Source organism: Panthera onca, chromosome F2 (genome assembly GCF_046562875.1).
Source record: "Panthera onca isolate mPanOnc1 chromosome F2, mPanOnc1 haplotype 2, whole genome shotgun sequence".
Taxonomy (NCBI): Eukaryota; Metazoa; Chordata; class Mammalia; order Carnivora; family Felidae; genus Panthera; species Panthera onca.
Window position 1 is genome coordinate 29,504,298 of NC_138356.1, and position 21,091 is coordinate 29,525,388.

At 40.4% G+C, this 21,091-nt stretch overlaps 1 long non-coding RNA gene across 1 annotated transcript; it reads left to right on the plus strand.

The window, feature by feature from the left end:
* The first annotated feature begins 7,555 nt into the window (after positions 1 to 7,555).
* On the plus strand, positions 7,556 to 9,814 carry LOC132664802 (uncharacterized). The gene is made up of 3 exons (XR_009603849.3): positions 7,556 to 7,859; positions 8,251 to 8,328; positions 9,295 to 9,814. It is a non-coding gene; the product is annotated as an uncharacterized LOC132664802 (long non-coding RNA).
* The last annotated feature ends 11,277 nt before the right edge of the window (positions 9,815 to 21,091 follow it).

Sequence of the window (21,091 nt, forward strand, 5' to 3'; positions counted from 1 at the left end):
AACCTGTGCACTTAAGTGATAGAATGTTAGGGACTTTAATTCTTATTTTACTAGGGAGGAATTTGAATCTCAGAGAGGTTAAGTGATTTGCCCAAAGTCATACAATTCTGGAATATGATCTGTTGTTAGAATCCAGAAAAGATAATGGAAAGGGAAGATTTAAGACAGGAGATTAGAAGCCCCTGAAAATACCTTAATCAGGAAGCTCTCAAACCTTTCCACCAGTCCGCTGGAGCCACCAACAGGTAACTCCCCAGAAGACAAGGGATTGAAAAATTTTTCCCCTCTGCCTTTATACATTCAGCTTTAGCTCAAGACTGTACCAGAGCCAATTCTAGCCACTAGAATCTTCCAGAACTCTGAACTGGAACTGTTGACTTTGTTTCTGTCAGTGTAACCATTTTGTGATAAGATGAAAATTGCATGGTTAAAATGGAATGAAATGGGAAATCAAAGCTGGCCTGGAACCCTCTGCTTATGTTTTCAGGTGAGTGGACAAGATGACTACAATGGAACCTGCATTCACCTTGCTAGAAGGTAGGGTGGCTAATTTGGAAAGGCTTTGATCTCCACAGAACAACAACACTAGCTACATTTATAACAATTGGAAAGAATCCTTGAACCCTCTCCTTACTTCAGGGACTGTGTTGGAAGAATTCTATTGGCTAAACTTACAAATAGACTCCTATTGCCTACCTCCGCCTTTAAACCCTAAGTGAATTTGTGATAAATTTGGAGACTGCCTCTGGGGAAGATTTTAGTAGAGCCATAGTGAACCACAGGGTGCCACCTTAAAAGAGAAGATGAAAACTGTAGTTCTTCCTAATACTATCCTCACCTCTGGAGGTTTCTGATTACCAAGAAGATAGACATCTAGTTACAGGAGCCACATTTCTGAACATTGTCCAAAGCGGCGACTTTGGGTCTGAATTTCAATCCCAGCGCTGCCAACTGATTCTTACTCTGAGCTTTAGTTTCCTCATCTGGGGACAAGACAGTTCCTGGCTATTTTTGTGAGGATTAAATAAGCCATTGCTTGCGAATGCTTAGAATAGCCCCTGGCACATGGGAGAGAATGGGTAGCTTCATAATTATTATTTTAAATAACAATTTACTCTCAGTTCCAATTCTAAACGTATTTTAAACATATTTTAAAGCATGGGTAATTTGATTATCCAGGTCCCAGTGCAAAAAAAGGAAAAAAAGAAAAAAGCTCATACACTGCGTTTCAAACATGAGAAAGAGCAAGAGTGTAGAACTGGATTGAAACCAGAAATGGGGGTTCATTTCTGCTCTGCTTCTTATACCAGAACAAGTTAGCCAGTTTTTCCTGCCTTTCATTTGCTGGGCTCACATAGTAAGTACTAGGATGAGAGTGCCTAGTATGTGATAAGGATTTTAAGTAATAAACATAAGAACCTCTTAATTCTTAAAAAAAAAAACAAAAAAAAAACAAACAACAACAACAACAACAACAACAAAAAACCTGTCAGTTCTTGAAAAGAGAATGTTTTAAGAATCACTAATAATGTGTTATATTTAAAAAATATACAAGGAAATTATTTGAATTTGACTCCCCTCTCACCACTACAGTCTCTTAGCCTTTTTTACTGCTTTATTTTGACTGCTTTTTAGCATTTGCATTGGTTAAGTATTGAGGTATAATAAACATCCTCAAAACTCAACACCAAAACGACATTCATTTATTATTCTAGCTCGTGCATCTGTGTGTCAGCAGGAGGTCAGCTGACCTAGGTTGAGCACATTGGGTGGTCCTGCTGAAGTTGGTTCAGCTTATACATGCATCTAAGGGTCTCCAGGGGCTCTGCTTTTGACTGAATTTGGTGGGGGAAGCTTAATCTGAGTGGCTCTGCTCCACACCCTTTACCTTTCTCCTGTGACCAGCAGACTAGCTTGGGCATATTCTTATAGCAATGACAGAGGAGTAAGAAGGGCATTGGAATCATGAAAGCCTCTTAAGGTCTATGTTTTTCTGGAGTCAGGAGCTGGCCTATTGTTGCTTCTACCTTATTCTATTGGCCAAAACAGGTCACATGGTCAGGCCCAAAGTCAAGGAGAAGGGAAGAAGTCCAGTTCACCACAGAGTACATGACAAAGGAAATGAACAGAGGGAGGGTAAAAAAAATTTGGGGCCATTGATGCAGTCAAACACGGCACTTGTCAACATCTGGCATATTGTATATTTTACTATATAGACTTTTGTTACTCTTCCTGCTAGAATGTAAGCTCCATATGGGCAGGGATTTTTGTCTGCTTTGTTTATTGCTACATTCTCAAGATCCAGAACAGTGGCACATTATAGATGTTGAATAAATATTGGCTGAATCAATTCGGAGGATTACATTAATTATTTTGGCTTATGTATAAAACCCAAATTCTCTAGAGAGAATGTAATTTAGTAACTTTATCTTCATTAAAACAATTTTTTGTAATGTTCACTTATGTTTGAGAGAGAAAGAGTATGCGCAGGGGAGGGGCAGAGAGGGGGAGACACACAATCTGAAACAGGCTCCAAGCCCTGAGCTGTCAGCACAGAGGCCCACGTGGGGCTGGAACACATGGATCTGGAGATCATGACCTGAGCCGAAGTCGGTTGCTTAACCACCCAGGCGCCCCCGTTACTTTATCTTCTGATTTAAGGATCATTGTTCACGTTTGCTGGCTAATGAAACTGCCGGCTGCTTAGAATAAACATTATTTCTTAAACTTTAAAAAAATTTCTAAATTTGGGGGCACCTGAAGTAGTTCAGTCGGTTGAGCATCCAACTATTGATTTCAGTTCGGGTCATGATCTCACTGTTGTGGGATTGAGCCCTGTGTTGGGCTCCATGTGAGCATGGAACCTGTTTGGGATTCTCTTTCTCCCTCTGCCCCTCTCCCTCACTCGCATTCTCTCTCTCTCTCTCTCTCTCAACTTAAACAAAAAAATTTCTAAATTTCAAAATAGTGTGAAATTTCTCGAGGACATATAAACAGGTACTATATAAAGGTAGATTATTGGGCAGAAGATTAGCAGTAGGGAGAGGAAGAACTTTACATATATTTTGGCAGAGAATATGTTGCTTCTTCCTATGTGGGAATAATGCTAATATAAATCTCCAACTTCCAGAGTCTGAATCTGAGAAACTCTCAAGACTGTTGTATTTAAACTGTTCCAAGAGGCATGGGATACAAGACAGTATCTACACAGATTACTTTTGATGGGCTTTTGGGTTCACGGAAGTTCAATCATTTTTCTCTCTACCCTACTTTACCTAATCCAGAAGATGTTGAGCAAAATAAATTTTTAAAAAATTTATTTTTAAGTTAGTTAACATACAGTGTAGTCTTGGCTTGAGGAGTAGAACCCAGTGATTCATCTGTTACATATGATACCCAGTGCTCATCCCCAAAAGTGCCCTCCTCAATGCCCACCACCCATTTAATCCACCTCCCCCCACTGCCCTCCAGCAACCCTCAGTTTGCTCTCTGTATTTAAGAGTCTCTTAGGGTTTGCCTCCCTCTCTGTTTTTATTTTATTCTTGCAGAGGAATCTTCTTAAGGTCACGCTTTAATTTTTTTTTTTTTTTTTAACGTTTATTTATTTTTGAGACAGAGAGAGACAGAGCATGAACGGGGGAGGGGCAGAGAGAGGGAGACATAGAATCGGAAGCAGGCTCCAGGCTCTTAGCCATTGGCCCAGAGCCCGACGCGGGGCTCGAACTCACGGAGTGTGAGATCGTGACCTGAGCTGAAGTCGGACGCTTAACCGACTGAGCCACCCAGGCGCCCCAAGGTCACGCTTTAAAAAGGAATTCCTGTGCAATTATTTTTTTATTCCCTTGAAATCTGAATTTGTGCTGTCAGTTTTTGACTGTGACAGATGATGAGGTAGGAGATAAAGTAGGCGTTAATGCTTAGTTACATAAAGAGGAGCTTTATGTATGTCCATTCCTAGCAGTAGGCGAATTTGGGACTCCCACAAGAAATCCAGGTCTTGAACACTGGAGTGAGTATCTGAAGTTTCATCATGCCAAGTGACTAACTTCTCAGATGGGCAGCTTGTAGACCTGAAAGCTTGATTATGAGTGGATGTATTATTTTGGATAAGAGGCAGAGTTAGGCCCAGAGGCATCCTGAATTGTAGTCATTTCTCTCTCTTTCTCTTTCTCTCTCTCTCTCTGCATGTCACTCAATAGAGTCCCCGCACCAGACAGTTGCAGTTTATAAATTTAAAATGCTGTAAACATTTCTCAGAAAGGTTTCATGTATAAATTTATATGAATATGTTTGCTTTATTATTAGTGAGACCCTACAAGCATTCAATTCATTTAGTTTAGTTTAGGTGTTTTGGGTTGGGACCTTAGATATTTAGAGGTTCATTCATTCAGCAAACATCCATCAAGGGTCTACGGGTGCACCAAATGCAATTAGACAAAGCCCTTGGCCCCAGGGAGCTCACAGTCTTGGGTAAGATAAGAGTGTCCATGGGCAGTGTCAACACAGTGGAAGAAAGCCTATGATTGGGGAGAAGGTGAGGTGGGAAGTCAGAGGAGAGGTGCCAGGGACTCCAAGGGAGACAAAGAAAGCAAACCAACCTTGGCAATTGTGTAATGCTTCTGATCTGCAGACTCTCTTTTGCCTGTATTGTCTCTTCTCATTCTCCAATTTCCCTACCTGCAGGCTAAGGCAGGGTGCTATTCTAAGGATGCTGAGGAGAGGTGATGGCTTAAGGATGTGCAATCTCAAGGTCTTATGCTTTGTAAGGGGTAGATCCTGCATCCACACTTGGTTTTCCAGGTGCTGTCTAGGAGGCTGTTTCCTTCTTGGTCTTACCCCCTCTTCCTCTCTTGGCCAGGCTTGGGTGGTCTCTAGCTGTGTGGCCTGGTCCTGGTCTTCCCAGGCCTTCCATCCCTCAAATGTAAAAGGAGGATATTGTCCAGGATGATTTTAATACCTTATGCCTCTAATGGTCTGTGATTCCAAGAACCTTTGCCTTTCTGGTAAATCTGAGAAACCTTGATGTGAAAGTAGTGTTAGTTTTTTATTCACGTGTTACAGAACCCTTGTGATAGGTTGATCTTCATAAAAAAAAAAAAAAATCTGTTTCAAGATGAAGATATTGAGGAACTAGGATCCTGCCACTTCTCTGTGGTCCCGCAGTACCCTGGCAGGGTTCTCATTCACGCTTCTGGCTCCTGAGTTTCTGATCTCTTATTCCTCTGTGTGAAATGTTTTTCCTAGGACCTCTTCATTTTTATTTTACTTCCATTTGTAGTGAGTGATGCTTAAAACTATGTTCTATAATTAAATGCCCCCCTAAACTACTTCTTGCTCTAGAGGTTTTAAGGTGTGTGTGTGTGTGTGTGTGCCTGTGTGCACGAATGTATTCTGTAATTTGCCTGTTGTTGGAAAGAGGTGGCAGACTGAAAGCTGGAGGGCCAAATGTTTACCTGCAGACATATTTTTAAATTTATTTTGAAAAAAAAATTTATTTTGAATGAGTAGCACTTGAAAATGGTACAAATTCCAAAAAAGATCTTCACAGGACTTTTAAAAAGTTTGAGCCGATATTTAATGATTGGAAGATTTCATATCTAAAAATCTGGGTTTATGACTAAAAAAAAAAAGTTTATGTATTTAGTTTGAGAGTGAGCGAGCATGCATGCACGAGCGGGGGGGGGGGGGGGGGGAGAGAGAGAGAGAGAGAGAGAAAATCTTAAGTAGGCTTCACACTTAGCCCTAATGCAGGGCTTGATCCCATAACCCTGTATCATGACCTGAGCAGAAATCAAAAGTCAGATGTTTAACCAACTGAGCCACCCAGGTGGCCCTCGGCTTTATGACTTTTCATGAAAATCAGATCTGGTAACATTAGCCCAGATTTCCTATAATGCCACCAGTCAGCCTTACCTTCTTTTGGCAGACTGTGGGCTCACCAGCCCTCTCCCTGACCCCCATTTCCAAGTCTTCGCCACTGACAGCCTCCAGCAGTCATTTAATCACCGGGTGGTCCCTCTAGACATTTGTGTTTGCACCTACTTGCCTCAAGTATTTGTACTTTTTTTTTTTTTTTTTTTTTTAAGTAGGTTCTACGCCCATTGTGGGACTCAAGCTCACAATCCCTAGACCAAGAGTCACATGCTGTACCGACTGAGCCAGCCAGGCACCCCAAGTATTTGTAGTTTAGATGCCCCACCAACACGGGCGGGAGGCTGGTGGATCTGGGGCAGAACTGCCCCTAGACAGCTGGTGCAGGAAGGTGACTTCCTCTGACAGTGTTAGGATGTGGATGGGCAGAGTCATACAGGAGATACCTCAGGCCTGAGACGAAAATGCCAATCAGGAGAGAGGTTTAGGATTGGCTGGGATGTTTGTCTTCTGGACAGCAAACAAACAGTAACAGCAACAAATAAAGCAGGGAGACCGAAGGAGAAAGAAAAGAAGAGAATAGGACTTATTAAAGGACAAAATATGCCAGTGAGGGTAAACTGAAGAAATACACAAAATGACAACCATGAGCAAATTATTACTCTCCTTAATTCTCACCCACAAAATGGGGATATGTTTCTTAGAGAACAGTCATGAGTGTAAGAGGCAATATAATTAAAGACTGTACCATAATGCCTGGTTTTTGATAGATTATAGAGGATGGTGCCATAACTCCTAAATGGAGGTGTGGCCGCTTCACTTCATGCCCTAGGAAGCAAAAAAAACAAAAAACAAAAAACAAAAAACAAAAAAACAAACAAAAAAAAAAACCAACTTTTTTCTGGATAAAGGTCTACTTTTTAATTTATTTTAATTCATTAATTATTTTTTTGAAAGAGAGAGAGCAAGCTGGGGAGAGGGGCAGAGGGAGACAGAGAATCTTAAGCAGGCTCCACACCTAGCCCAGAGCCTGACTTGGAACTTGATCTCACAATCATGAAAGAGGCACTTAACCCACTGAGCCATCTAGGTACCCCAATATTTTACTTTTGTTTTTTTTTAATGTTCATTTGTTTTTCAGAGAGGAGAGAGAGTGAGAGAGACAGAGTGCGAGCAGGAGAGGGGCAGAGAGAGAGACACACAGAATCCAAAGCAGTCTCCAGGCTCTGAGCTCTGAGCTGTCAGCACAGAGCCTGACATGGGGCTAGAACCCATGAACCGCAGGATCATGACCTGCACCCAAGTCTGTCTCTTAATCGACTGAGCCACCCAGATGCCCCTCAAAATTCTACCTTTTAATAAAACATCTGTACTCTTTGGGCATTGAAAACGGGTTTTTGAATATGACAGTGTTTTTCTTCCCAGTTACATGTGGGCCACCTGGTCCCTCAGTGATTATATATATGGCCTATAGAAGAGGCACCTGCACAGTTAGGGTGATAGCTTGAATTTCCAGAGTAAGTGATTTTACCATTCTCATAATTATAATAAGGGCTCTGGCTAAGCCCCAACTGGGTTCAGAGTTAGGCTGTGTGTACACCTAGCGGGAAGGTGAACATCTATTTCAATGGGTTTATTTGATGTCATTAGGCTGTTAACATCTGTTCTCATTCTCTTTCAGCTAAGCATATGATAAAATTGTGCTTTCCTGTTGCCTTGAGTTCAGGCATGCCCATGGGACTTTCTTTAGCTGAAGAAATGCATTTAGAGGTGATTTGTGTCACATCAAACAGCTGCCTGACCACAGAAACCATAGAGGCATGTCAAGATGCTCCATCAGCTTGGTTTCCTAGGTGACTCAGATGAGCAGAGACCCCGTGACAACCTGCACTGAACACACAGGAGGCACGAGGAACAAACTTGCTATGCTACGTCACTGTTGGTTTTGTTTGTTACTGCTGCATGACCTGGTCTCTCCCGATTGGCAGGTATGATATTTTAGAGTTTCGTTTTGCTTTGTTATTTTTAACTGAAGGAGAGAGTTTTTATTTGCTTCTCTTGCTTGTGTTGTGGAGAGAAGATGGGGGAGTGAAGGGACAAGGACAGTGGAAGGAGATGGCATGTATCTGTTCTCCATCTAGGCCCTTAGTTTAGCTGGCAGCTCCCAGTGGCAAAGGAAGTTGAGCTGGAAGCTGAAAAAACTCCTTTCATGGGTGATTTTCAGAGTCTTGCACTATGTTTTCAGACCTAAGTGACACAGTGGTGGCCTGAAATCAGGAGAGGGCTATGTTTCCACCTTTGCCCCAGGACTCAGTAGTGCTATGATGTCTCGGGGACTGGAGGTCTGGGGAAGATCTTGACACGGCTTCTCTTTTTCAGACATCAGTATTTCTACACAGGGGAGCAGCGGAGGCAGGTATGGTGTCCTGAAGTGACAGCAGGAATAATAAAACATGAGTAGATTGGGGACTGGACGTGCCTGAAGTATCACCTGGAGATACCCAGAAATAACTGGGGGAGGCTTGGGAGGCATCTTAAGGTCCTCATGTTACGCTGTCGATGCTAAGAGCTGTTGTCATTGGAATTAATATTAATGGGCCCTCCTATGTATATCCAGGCTCAGGAGGTGCCGAGACAGTGAGTCAGAGAATTAGTTGGCTGCTTTGGTTCAGCTGGGCCTGAGGCAGGGCTGCAAACTGGTGACAATATGCACCCATTGATCTTTCTGATTGACTGTCACCTTGACGCTGTCATTTTTCCATGTATGCTATCTGGCGGTATGGGTCCCTGTGTATTTTGTCTAGCAGTCAAACTGAATATATGACATATCCATTTCTTGAGGAAGAAAGCCACAGTGTTTAATATTATTTTATAAACCACCATAATTTCTGGACTTTATTGTAGGACCAGGTTTCCTTTTCCTTTTTGTTTTTGTTTTGTTTTTTTTTTTTGATGGATGCTTAACCGACTAAGCTACCCAGGCACCTCTCCTTTTTCTTTGTTTTATGTCAACATGGAAAACAGAATTTATTCTCTTTATAATCAATGGCAAATTAGTTTGGGGAGAGAATTTGGGAGGCGGTTTGTCAAACTACATTGACCTTGTCTCTGAAATGACTTTAAAATGCCATCATATACTCCCATACAGACAAAGTGGTATAGAAGCACAGGTATCTTTGTGAGTCTACATGATGCAAAAAAAGTAGAGAGGGAGACTATTTTGTTGTAATTAAACTTAAATTGGGTTGGGAGAGTTCCACTTTAACACCCTTCGCACACCCACCAATTCATTCACACTACTGTGGGGACGTTACCAACATCTTACATTCATCTTAGGTATTCTGACCCCAGAAGCTGACCTGAGAGGATTGATTCCTCATCTCTCTTCTCTATTTTATTATCTTTCTTTCTGTCTTTAGGCAGCAGTGTGGGCTTTCCTGGTGACACCTGCAGTTATGACCCTGGCTTGAGAATCCATTAATTCTTCTCCATCTGCTTGGATCAATACCTTAGGCAACTCTGGGCACTATGGTTCTGTGAAGGGCAGAGCCACGTTCCTGTTGAAATGTTGTGTAAAAACCTGGGACAATGTCAACATGGAAAATAGTGCTTATTCTCTGTATAGTTAATGGAAAATTGTTATATTTGTTAATAATGTCACATCTCTTTAACATTAATATTAACATAAGACCTTTCCAATAAATTAACACAATTTCTCACCCCAAAGTGGAGAAGTCCTGAATCTTGCTCAAGGTCACCAATTAGCAGCAGAGATGGAACTCAAACTCAGGACTTCATGCTCCTTGACTATGCCCAAGCACCCTTCCCTTGGGGAGCATTGTAAAGTAATTAAAGGGTGACATTTTCTACAATACTTTTAAGCTTCAACACTGTTATTTTGCTTCTATAGAAAGGATTACAGAAAAAATGTTTCTGTGTTGATGTAAAGTATGATGGCATGTTGCTAATGCCATGAATGTTGCATTTTCCTTAGAATAAAAAATATACAAAGAAAAGTAAATAGTTTCCTGGATATCATTTCATCCAAACCCTTCCTTCTTATCTCTAAAGAGAATAATCATAATAGATTACTAGCAAAACCATTACTGAGTGACTATTCTGGGGCCAAGCACAGTGTGTAGCCTGATGTCTAGCTGCTGACATTTAATGCTCACAGTGACCTGTGATGTCAGTACTAGGTTAGACCCGTTTTACTGATGAGGAACTGAGGCTTACAGAGCTTATGTAATTTGTCTAAGTTTTACAGCAGGCAAGCATCTTAGTAGTACTCACAATCACACCATTTATTTTACCCTTGTACCTGAGGAAGTCTCATATCTGGGAAAAAAAATAATTTCCACAAATGAAAAAAAATAATTAAACCAACTCAGAAAGGAGTTGAAGTAACAGATTTAAGCTTTGCTTTTTGGAAGCTGGCTTCAATGGAGACATGTTAATCTTGTCAATTTCCCTAGAAAATTAATTTGCTTTGCAGCAAAGTCTTGGGATGGTGTATATTAAACATTACAAATAAGCTAGACACAGTCTGCCTTTAGCCAGGCACAAATTGCACACTTTAGAGGGGAAAAAAAAAGCAATAAATTAAGACAAAGCAATGTGAAACATTTTTCATTTAAAGAAAAGCTAGCCGCTTAATATATTTTCTAGCTACAGGGTCTTGACCCTTCGAGGATGTTGAAAGGGAAGGAATAACAGGATTGATTATGGAAGGGGAAAAACATCAACTTTAGAAAGGTTTTGGCAGATTAGATGACATTATGATGCCTGTCATGACTTCCTCCTGCCAAAATGAGATTCATTAAAGAAAACTCTTCGCTAAATTAAAACTCTCCTCACCAATCTCCTCCCCTCCAGATGTTAACAACCCACTGCAGCCTGTTGGACAGCATGGCTGTGGGTGATCAGTGGAGATGCTTCATAACATTCTTTATTTTTTTTTTATTTTTTTTTAATTTTTAAAAATTTACATCCAAATTAGTATATAGTGCAAAAATGATTTCAGGAGTAGATTTCTTAGTGCCCCTTACCCATTTAGCCCATCCCCCCCTCCCATAACCCCTCCAGCAGCCCTCCGTTTGTTCTCCATATTTATGAGTCTCTTATGCCTTGTCCCCCTACCTGTTTTTATTACTTTTGTTTCCCTTCCCTTATGTTCATCTGTTTTGTCTCTTAAAGTCCTCATATGAGTGAAGTCATATGATTTTTGTCTCTCTCTGACTGACTCGTTTCACTTAGCATAATACCCTCCAGTTCCATCCACGTAGTTGCAAATGGCAAGATGTCATTCTTTTTGATTGCCAAGTAATACTCCATTGTATATATATACCACATCTTCTTTATCCAGTCATCCATCGATGGACTTTTGGGCTCATTCCATACTTTGGCTATTGTTGATAGTGCTGCTATAAACATGGAGGTGCATTTGTCCCTTCGAAACAGCACACCTGTATCCCTTGGATAAATACGAGTAGTGCAATTGCTGGGTTGTAGGGTAGTTATATTTTTAGTTTTTTGAGGAACCTCCATACTGTTTTCCAGAGTGGCTGCACCAGCTTGCATTCCCATCAACAATGCAAAAGAGATCCTCTTTCTCCACATCGTCGCCAACATCTGTTGTTGCCTGAGTTGTTAATGTTAGCCATTCTGACAGTTGTAAGGTGGTATCTCATTGTGGTTTTGATTTGTATTTCCCTGATGATGAGTGATGTTGAGCATTTTTTCATGTGTCAGTTGGCCATCTGGATGTCTTCTTCGGAGAAGTGTCTATTCATGTCTTTGCCCATTTCTTTATTGGATTATTTGTTTTTTGGGTGTTGAGGTGATAAATTCTTTATAGATTTTGGATACTAACCCTTTATTTGATATGTCATTTGCAAATATCTTCTCCCATTCTGTTGGTTGCCCTTTAGTTTTGCTGATTGTTTCCTTTACTGTGCAGAAACTTTTTATCTTGATGAGGCCCCAGTAGTTCATTTTTGCTTTTGTTTCCCTTGCCTCCGGAGATGTGTTGAGTAAGAAGTTGCTGCAGGCAAGATCAAAGAGATTTTTGCCTGCTTTCTTCTCGAGGATTTTGATGGCTTCCTGTCTTACATTGAGGTCTTTCATCCATTTTGAGTTTATTTTTGTGTCTGGTGTAAGAAAGTGGTCCAGGTTCATTCTTCTGCATGTCACTGTCCAGTTTTCTCAGCACCACTTTCTGAAGAGACTGTCTTTATTCCATTGGATATTCTTTCCTGCTTTGTCAAAGATTAGTTGGCCATACGTTTGTGGGTCCATTTCTGGGTTCTCTATTCTGTTCCATTGATCTGAGAGTCTGTTCTTATGCCGGTATCATACTGTCTTGATGATTACAGCTTTGTAGTATAGCTTGAAGTCTGGGATTGTGATGCCTCCTGCTTTGGTTTTCTTTTCCAAGATTGCTTTGGCTATTCAGGGTCTTTTCTGGTTCCATACAAATTTTAGGATTATTTGTTCTACCTCTGTGAAGAATGCTGGTGTTACTTTGATAGGGATTGCATTGGATATGTAGATTGCTTTGGGTAGTATCGACATTTTAACAATATTTGTTCTTTCTATCCAGGAGCATGGAATCTTTTTCCATTTTTTTTGTGTCTTCTTCAATTTCTTTCATAAGCTTTCTGTAGTTTTCAATGTATAGATTTTTCACCTCTTTGGTTAGATTTATTCCTAGGTATTTTATGTTTTTTGTGCAACTGTAAATGGGATCAATTCCTTGATTTCTCTTTCTGTTGCTTCATTGTTGGTGTATAGGAATGCAACTGATTTCTGTGCATTGATTTTATATCCTGCAAGTTTGCCAAATTCTAATAATTCTAATAAATTCTAAATTCTAATAATTAATTCTAGCAGTTTTTTTGGTGGAAGCTTTTGGGTTTTCCATATAGAGTATCATGTCATCTGCGAAGAGTGAAAGTTTGACCTCTTCCTGGCTGATTTGGATGCCTTTTATTTCTTTGTGTTGTCTGATTGTAGAGGCTAAGACGTCCAATACTATGTCGAATAACAGTGGCGAGAGTGGACATCCCTGTCTTGTTCCTGACCTTAGGGAGAAAGCTCTCAGTTTTTCTCCATTGAGGATGATATTAGCATTGGGTCGTTCATATATGGCTTTTATGATCTTGAGGTATGCTTCTTCTATCCCTACTTTTTGAGGGTTTTTATCAAGAAAGGATGGTATATTTTGTCAAATTCTTTCTCTGCATCTATTGAGAGGATCATATGGTTCTTGTTCTTTCTTTTATTGATGTGATGAATCATGTTAATTGTTTTGTGGATATTGAACCAGCCCTGCATCCCAGGTATAAATCTCACTTGGTTGTGGTGAATAATTTTTTTTAATGTATTGTTGGATCCGGTGGGCTAATATCTTGTTGAAGATCTTTGCATCCATGTTCATCAGGGAAATCGGTCTATAGTTCTCCTTTTTAGTGGGGTCTCTGTCTGGTTTTGGAATCAAGATAATGTTGGCTTCATCGAAAGAGTTTGGAAGTTTTTCTTCCATTTCTATTTTTTGGAACAGCTTCAAGAGAATAGGTGTTAACTCTTCCTTAAATATTTGGTAGAATTCCCCTGGAAAGCCGTCTGGCCCTGGACTCTTGTTTTTTGGCAGAGTTTTGATTACTAATTCGATTTCCTTACTGGTTATGGGTCTGTTAAGATTTTCTATTTCTTCCTGTTTCAGCTTTGGTAGTGTATATGTTTCTAGGAATTTGTCCATTTCTTCCAGATTACCCATTTTATTGGCATATAATTGCTCATAATATTCTGTTATTATTGTTTTTATTTCTGTTGTGTTGGTTGTGATCTCTCCTCTTTTATTCTTGATTTTATTTATTTGGGTCCTTTCCTTTTTCTTTTTGATCAAACTGGGTAGTGATTTATCAATTTTGTTAATTCTTTCAAAGAACCAGCTTCTGGTTTCATTGATCTGTTCTACTGGGGGTTTTTTTGTTTGTTTGTTTTGATAGCATTAATTTCTGCTCTAATCTTTATTATTTCCTGTGTTCTGCTGTTTTGGGGTTTTATTTGCTGTTCTTTTTCCAGCTCCTTGAGGCGTAAGTTTAGGTTGTGTATCTGAGATCTTTCTTCCTTCTTTAGGAAGGCCTGGATTGCTATGTACTTTGCTCTTATGACCACCTTTGCTGTGTCCCAGAGGTTTGGGTTGTGGTGTTATCATTTTCATTGACTTCCATATACTTTTTAATTTCCTCTTTAACTGCTTGGTTAGCCCATTCATTCTTTAGTAGGATGTTCTTCAGTCTCCAAGTATTTGTTACCTTTCCAAATTTTTTCTTGTGGTTGATTTCGAGTTTCATAGTGTTGTGGTCTGAAACTATGCACGGTATGATCTCGATCTTTTTGTACTTACTTAGGGCTGATTTGTGTCCCAGTATATGGTCTATTCTGGAGAACATTCCATGTGCACTGGGGAAGAATGTATATTCTACTGCTTTAGGATGAAATGTTCTGCATATATCTGTTAAGTCCATCTGGTCCAGTGTGCCATTCAAAACCATTGTTTCCTTGTTGATTTTTTTGATTAGATGATCTGTCCATTGCTGTGAGTGGGGTGTTGAAGTCCCCGACTATTATGGTATTATTATCAATGAGTTTCTTTATGTTTCTGATTAATTAATTTATATATTTGGGTTTTCCCACATTTGGTGCATAAATGTTTACAATTGTTAGGTCTTCTTGGTGGATAGACCCCTTGATTACGATATAATGCCCTTCTGCATCCCTTGATACAGTCTTCATTTTAAAGTCCAGATTGTCTGATATAAGTATGGCTACTCTGGCTTTCATTTGTTGACCACTAGCATGATAGATGGTTCTCCATCCCCTTATTTTCAATCATAAGGTGTCTTTAGGTCTAAAGTGGGTGTCTTGTAAACAGCATATAGATGGATCTTGTTTTCTTATCCATTCTGTTACTCTATGTCTTTTGATTGGAACATTGATTCCATTGATGTTTAGAGTAAGTACTGAAAGATATGAATTTATTGCCATTATGATGCTTGTAGAGTTGGAGTTTCTGGTGGTGTTCTCTGGTCCTTTCTAATCTTTGTTGCTTTTGCTATATATATATATATATATATATATATATATATATATTTTTTTTTTTTTTTTTTTTTTTTTTTTTTTTTTCCCCCATCTTTTCTCCCCTCAGAGAGTCCCCCTTAAAATTTCTTGCACGGCTGGTTTAGTGGTCACAAACTCCTTTAATTTTTGTTTGGGAAATTTTTAATCTCTCCTTCTGTTTTGAATGACAGCCTTGCTGGATAAAGAATTCTTGGCTGCATATTTTTCTGATTAAGCACATTGAATATATCCCACCACTCCTTTCTGGCCTGCCAAGTTTCTGTGGATAGGTCTGCTGCAAACCTGATCTGTCTTCCCTTGTAGGTTAGGGACATTTTTTTCCCTTGCTGCTTTCATGACTCTCTCCTTGCCTGAGTATTTTGTGAATTTGACTATGATATGCCTTGTTGATGGTCAGTTTTTGTTGAATCTAATTGGGGTCCTCTGTGCTTCCTGGATTTTGATGTCTGTGTCTTTCCCCAGGTTAGGAACGTTTTCTGCTGTGATTTGCTCACATAACCCTTTTACCCCTATTTCTCTCTCTTCCTCTTCTGGGACCCCTGTGATTCTGATGTTGTTCCTTTTTAATGAGTCACTGATTTCTCTAATTCTTAAATTGAGCTCTTTTGCCTTCATCTCTCTCTTTTTTTCTGCTTCATTATTCTCTATAAGTTTGTCCTCTGTATTGCTGATTCTCTGTTCTGCCTCATCCATCCTTGTCGCCGCTGCATCCATCTGTGATTGCAGCTCAGTTATAGCATTTTTAATTTCATTCTGGCTATTTTTTACTTCTTTTATCTCTGCAGAAAGGGATTCTAATCTATTTTCGACACCAGCTAGTATTCTTATTATCATGATTCTAAATTCTGCTTCAGACATCTTGCTTGTATCTGTGTTGGTTACATCCCTGGCTGTTGTTTCTTCATGCTCTTTATTTTGGGGTGAATTCCTTCATTTTGTCATTTTGAAGAGAGAAAAGGAATTAATGAGGTAGAAAAATTGAAATTAAGAAAAATTAAGATTAAAAAAATTAAAATTAAAAATTAAAAACACACACACACACAAATTGAATAGATGATGCTAGATCCTAGGTGTGTTTTGGTCTATGTTTTTAAAGTAGTTTGACAGATTAGAGAAAAAAAGAGGGGGGAAGAGAAAAAAAAAGGAAATCATTTAAGAATTTGAAAAAATGAATACACTGAAGTAGACTAAAATGAGATGATGGAGGTAAAATAGAATTTGAAAAAAATATATACAAAAGTAAAGAATATAGTAGAAAAAAATTAGAGAAAAATATTTTTAATAAAAATTAAAAATAAATATTTTTTTTCTGTATTTAAGAAAAAAGAAAAGAAACAAAAAAGAAAAAAGATAAAAAAGATAAAAGAGAAAAGAAAAAAATCGTTTGAAAATTTGAAAAAATGAATACACTGTAGTAGACTAAAATAAAATAATGGAAGTAAAATAGAATTTGAAAAAATTTACATGAAAGCAAAAAATATAGTAATAAAAATTAAATAAAATGTTTTTAATAGAAATGGAAAGTAAAAATGAAGTTTTTCTCTTTCTGCATTCAAGAAAAAGAAAAGAAACTAAAAAGAGAAAAAAGAGAAAGAAAAAAAGGAAATTGTTTGAAAATTTGAAAAGGTGAATACACTGAAGTAGACTAAAATAAAATGATGGAAGACAAGTACAATTTGAAAAAATTTACACAAAAGTAAAAAATATAGTAATAAAAATTAAAGAAAAATGTTTTTAATAAAAATTGAAAATAAAAATGAATTTTTTCTCTTTCTGTATTCAAGAAAAAGAATTGTAAAAGAGAAAAAGAAAAAAGAAAAAAAAAGAAAAAATTGAATAGATGAACCTAACAGATTGACGTAGCACTGAAATTACTTCGTTTTCCCCTAGAAGTCAGTCTATGTAGCCCTTTATAGTCCATAAATTAAGCGGGCAGTGAGACTTGTGTTCTTGAAGAGCAAAGTTGGCCCAGTTGGGCGGGGCTCAGTGTAACAGCTCCGCTCTCCACTAGATGGCGCTGCTAGCCTACTGGGGTGGATTGTTGCGGGGCTCATAGGTGCGTATGCGCATGCGCGGGATTGGTGAAAATGGCGCCAGCCAGCTATCCAGTCTGTTCTCCTGGATTAGCAATCACGCACTTGTCTTCGTCTTCAGCTCTTGTCCGCTCCCCGCTTTTTCACTCTCTGTGACCAGGCCCCAGGCAGTATTGCTCTCCCGGGTTTTGTCTCAGATGCGGCTGTTTCCCCGGCCCCTTCTGAAGGACTGAGGTTTTGACCCGTTCTGTGCCTCTGCGGGAGGGTCTCACCGAGCAATGGCTGAATGCCGGCTGCGCACAGGAACGCTTGCGGGACCCTGCTGCTGCCGGCGCCCCAAGACTGTGGCCAGGTGCCAGCCGGCCCCAGAAAAAGTTTGTGAGACAGTGTAGCAGCAGAATTTCAGGGATTATGGAAAGTCACAACACACATCCGGCACCAGGCTTCACCCTTAAGGACCTTGTTCCAGCACCAGCGAATGTGGCCGTCTTCTGGGCTGGGACCAGGTGGCTTCAACAGTTTCTGCCAAATGTCCTTCCAGCAGTGCAACCGCTTTTCCCTGTGTGGCCCAAGAACCTCCCGGACCCCATTCTGCTCCTGGGGATTCGTCGTTCCCACCAGAGCACCGCCAGGTATCGAGCTGTGGAGTTGCAGGCTTTGCCCTCCCCTTGTTTACAGTCTTAATGCAATTTAAACCCTCTCCTTTCTCCTTTCTCATTTCTCCCTTTTTAGTTTAGTCCCTGCGGCTATTTCCAATTTTCCACTTTCTCTCTAGCTGCTTTTGGGGAGGGGTGCTTTTCCCATATCTCCTGCCCCGCAGTGTCTGACCTCTCTCAGCTCGCAAAAGAACCTCCCTTCCTGCACCTTCTAGCTCCTCAAGTTCACTTCTCCACGCCGAGTACCTGCTGAATTCTGTGGTTCAGGTAGTGCAGATTGTTGTGTTAATCCTCCAATCAGTTTTCTAGGTGTGTAGGATGGTTTAGTGTTGGTCTGGCTGTATTTCATGGACGCGAGACACACGGAAAGCTTCCAGGCTGTTCTGCCATCTTGGCTCCTCCCCTTTGTAACATTCTAATAGGAGGGATGACAAGAAGCACTGGGAAGTGTTTTATTTACTTTTAACCAAAAATGATGAAAACAGCGGACTGATGACTTCTATCAGGAATCCACAAGGGGATGACAATGCTTTCGTTATGTGGGGGGGTGGTGATTGCTCATGAGTCCAGATGTGCACCAACGGGATGCTGTTATTATCCCTTCCTTAACTGATGACAATGTGACTGAGAGAGTGGTCGCAAGGAGAAGCACCCGCTCAGGGAAGGTCAGGACCCCTGGCGAACTGTCATCTTTTCTAGACTGACCGCCAGGGTAGCCTGTGCTTTGGGACACAGCAACAACTCCTCCTGTGGGAACTTCAGTTTCTGGGAAGTGGCAGAAAACAGAATGGTGCGTGTCAAACCAAAGTAAGCCTACAGGTGTGCTGTTTTGAGTGCTCTGTCAAAGGACACATCTGGTTAGTGGAGCTGCTAAATGACAAGGCCGCTTCCTGATGTGGTAGGTGGGGGCCTGCGCCTGGAAGAAGACCGTGTAGGTCACAAGTCTTGTATTTCATCTCGTTCTGAGGGAGAGTTTAGAGTGTCCCTCTGTCACCTACATCCCAGGGAATAGGAGCGTTGCTATGAGTGAAAATAGCATTTATTTGCGTGACTCCTTTACTAGATCATAAGGTCTTTAAAAGCAGGGGCAGAACTTGCTTAATCATATTCCCCAATTCTAGTTTAGTTCTAGTTTAGAACATTATAAATATTTTGAATGAATGAATGGGTGAATGAGTTGAAAATGGAGGAGGCCACTTTCTTCACTCTCTCTCCCTGCCCTCCCCCCGACCTCTTTCTTCTTCACTCTCTCTGAGGACGCTTTGGTCAGACAGAGTCCAGGGGGTGCCTCTTGCTGGGGTACAGTCCTCACCCTTAGGAGACTAGGTGTGTCCCATGTGCAAGGGGGAAGGAGGCATAGGGCAAGCTGCTTTGCTCACTCTGGCCCAGGGTTTGGGGGAAAGGGGCTTTATAGGTTTAAATGTGTCCAGAAGTCAGTCTGGGGCTGAAACTCCCAAGTCAGAGTTCTCAAACTCTTTGGCTTTGAGGTTTGCCTTTCACAGAACAATCTGGGATGCATGTTAAGGACACAGATTCCTGGATCCTCTCTATATTCACTGAACCAGACTCTCTGACAGAGGGGGCATGGGAATTTGTAGTCTGGAGTAGTTCTTCAGATGATTCTCATGATTAGGAAACCATTAGGAAAGATTAGGGAATCTTTTCTAGATGGGTGTTTCTCAAAGGGTGGCCCTCAGACCAGCAGTGTCAGTACAACCAGGGAACTTACTAGAAATACAAATTCTGGGGCACCTGGGTGGCTCAGTCAGTTAAGCATCCGACTCTTGACTTGGGCTCAGGTCATGATCTCATAGTTCGTGAGTTTGAGCCCCAAGTTGGGCTCCGTGCTGTGTGGAGCCTGCTTGGGATTTTCTCCCTCTCCCTCTCTCTCCTTCTGCCCCTCCCCCCAATTTATCTATCTCAAAATAAGTAAATAAATATTAAAAAAAATTTTTTTAAAAAAAGAAATACAAATTCTGGGGCCTCACTGTAGACTTACTGAATCAGAAACTCTGGGAGTAAGGCTCAGTGCTTTGTTATTTAACAAGTTCTGCAGGTGAGGCTGATGTCCTCTCAAGCTTCAGAACCACTGCTCTAGTTCCTGGCTTCTCAAAATGTGGAACCCAGACAAATGGCATTGACCTTGCCTGGGAGCTTGTTAAAAATACAGAATCTGAGGCCCACCCCAGACCTAATGAGTCAGGATTTACAGTTTAAAAACACCTCCGGGTGATTCATACGTGCACATTAAGGTTTGAGAAAGTCCTGCTTATTACCAAAATAAATACCACTTGGCTGTGGAAATCGAAAAATGTGAATGCCTTTTAATGGGAAACAGAATCCAAAATCAGTAATATGTCTCTACTTAATGAGAGAGTAACTGAAACAGAACACGGGGAACTATGTGAATATAATAAATAAATCCCAGCCCTGTGTTCTTAATTAGGCTTAAGTAATGGATTCAAGTAAGATTAAATATGAAGATTAAATATGAAGATCTTCTGTCCTGTATTAGTTTTTCTTTCCACAGTTTTTCCTAATTCAATATAGTCTATCAAATTATTTTACCATATTATTTTATATACACGTAAATGTATTAGGAAGAGAGAGAGAGAAAGAGATTGGATTGAGAGAGGTACTTTAAGGAATTGGTTCACACGCTGTCACGAGACTGGCAAGTCAAAAATCTGTAGGGCAGGGGCGCTTGGGTGGCTCAGTCGGTTAAGCATCCAACTTCGGCTCAGGTCATGATCTCACGGTTTGTGAGTTCAAGCCCTGCATCAGGCTCTGTGCTGACAGCTTAGAGCCTGGAGACTGCTTCAGATTCTGTGTCTCCCTCTCTCTCTGCCCCTCCCCCATTCATGCTCTGTCTCTCTCAAAAATAAATAAAACATTAAAAAAAAAATTCTGTAGGGCAGCCTGGCAGCCTAAAAATTCCAGCAAGAGCTGATGTTGTGGTCTTGACTCCCAAGGCAGTCTGGAGGCACAATTGCTTCCTTTCTAGAGGATGTCAGTCATTTTTCTCTTAAGTCCTTAAACTGATTAGATGAGACCCACCCATATATAGAGATTAGATGAGACCCACCCATATATAGAGGGTAATCTACTCAAAGGCTACTGATTTAAATCTGAATTAAAGAAATAGTTCCTAACAGTTGTAACTGAAAACACTTGTCATTTATGTTGGTCTCCCTTTATCTTCCATGTTGCCCTTTGGGGTTGAAGTAAAAGCCTGAACCCGTGTTTCAAGGCCTGGGTCAGTCAAAAGTCCTTTCTGCTCTCTCTTCAAATTGCCAGCCTAACTTCCTCACTACTTCATCGGCTCCACTTCTGTGTCCGAAAGGGCCATGTAGTTGTGGCCCCTGCTATATGGGAAGACAATTTCAG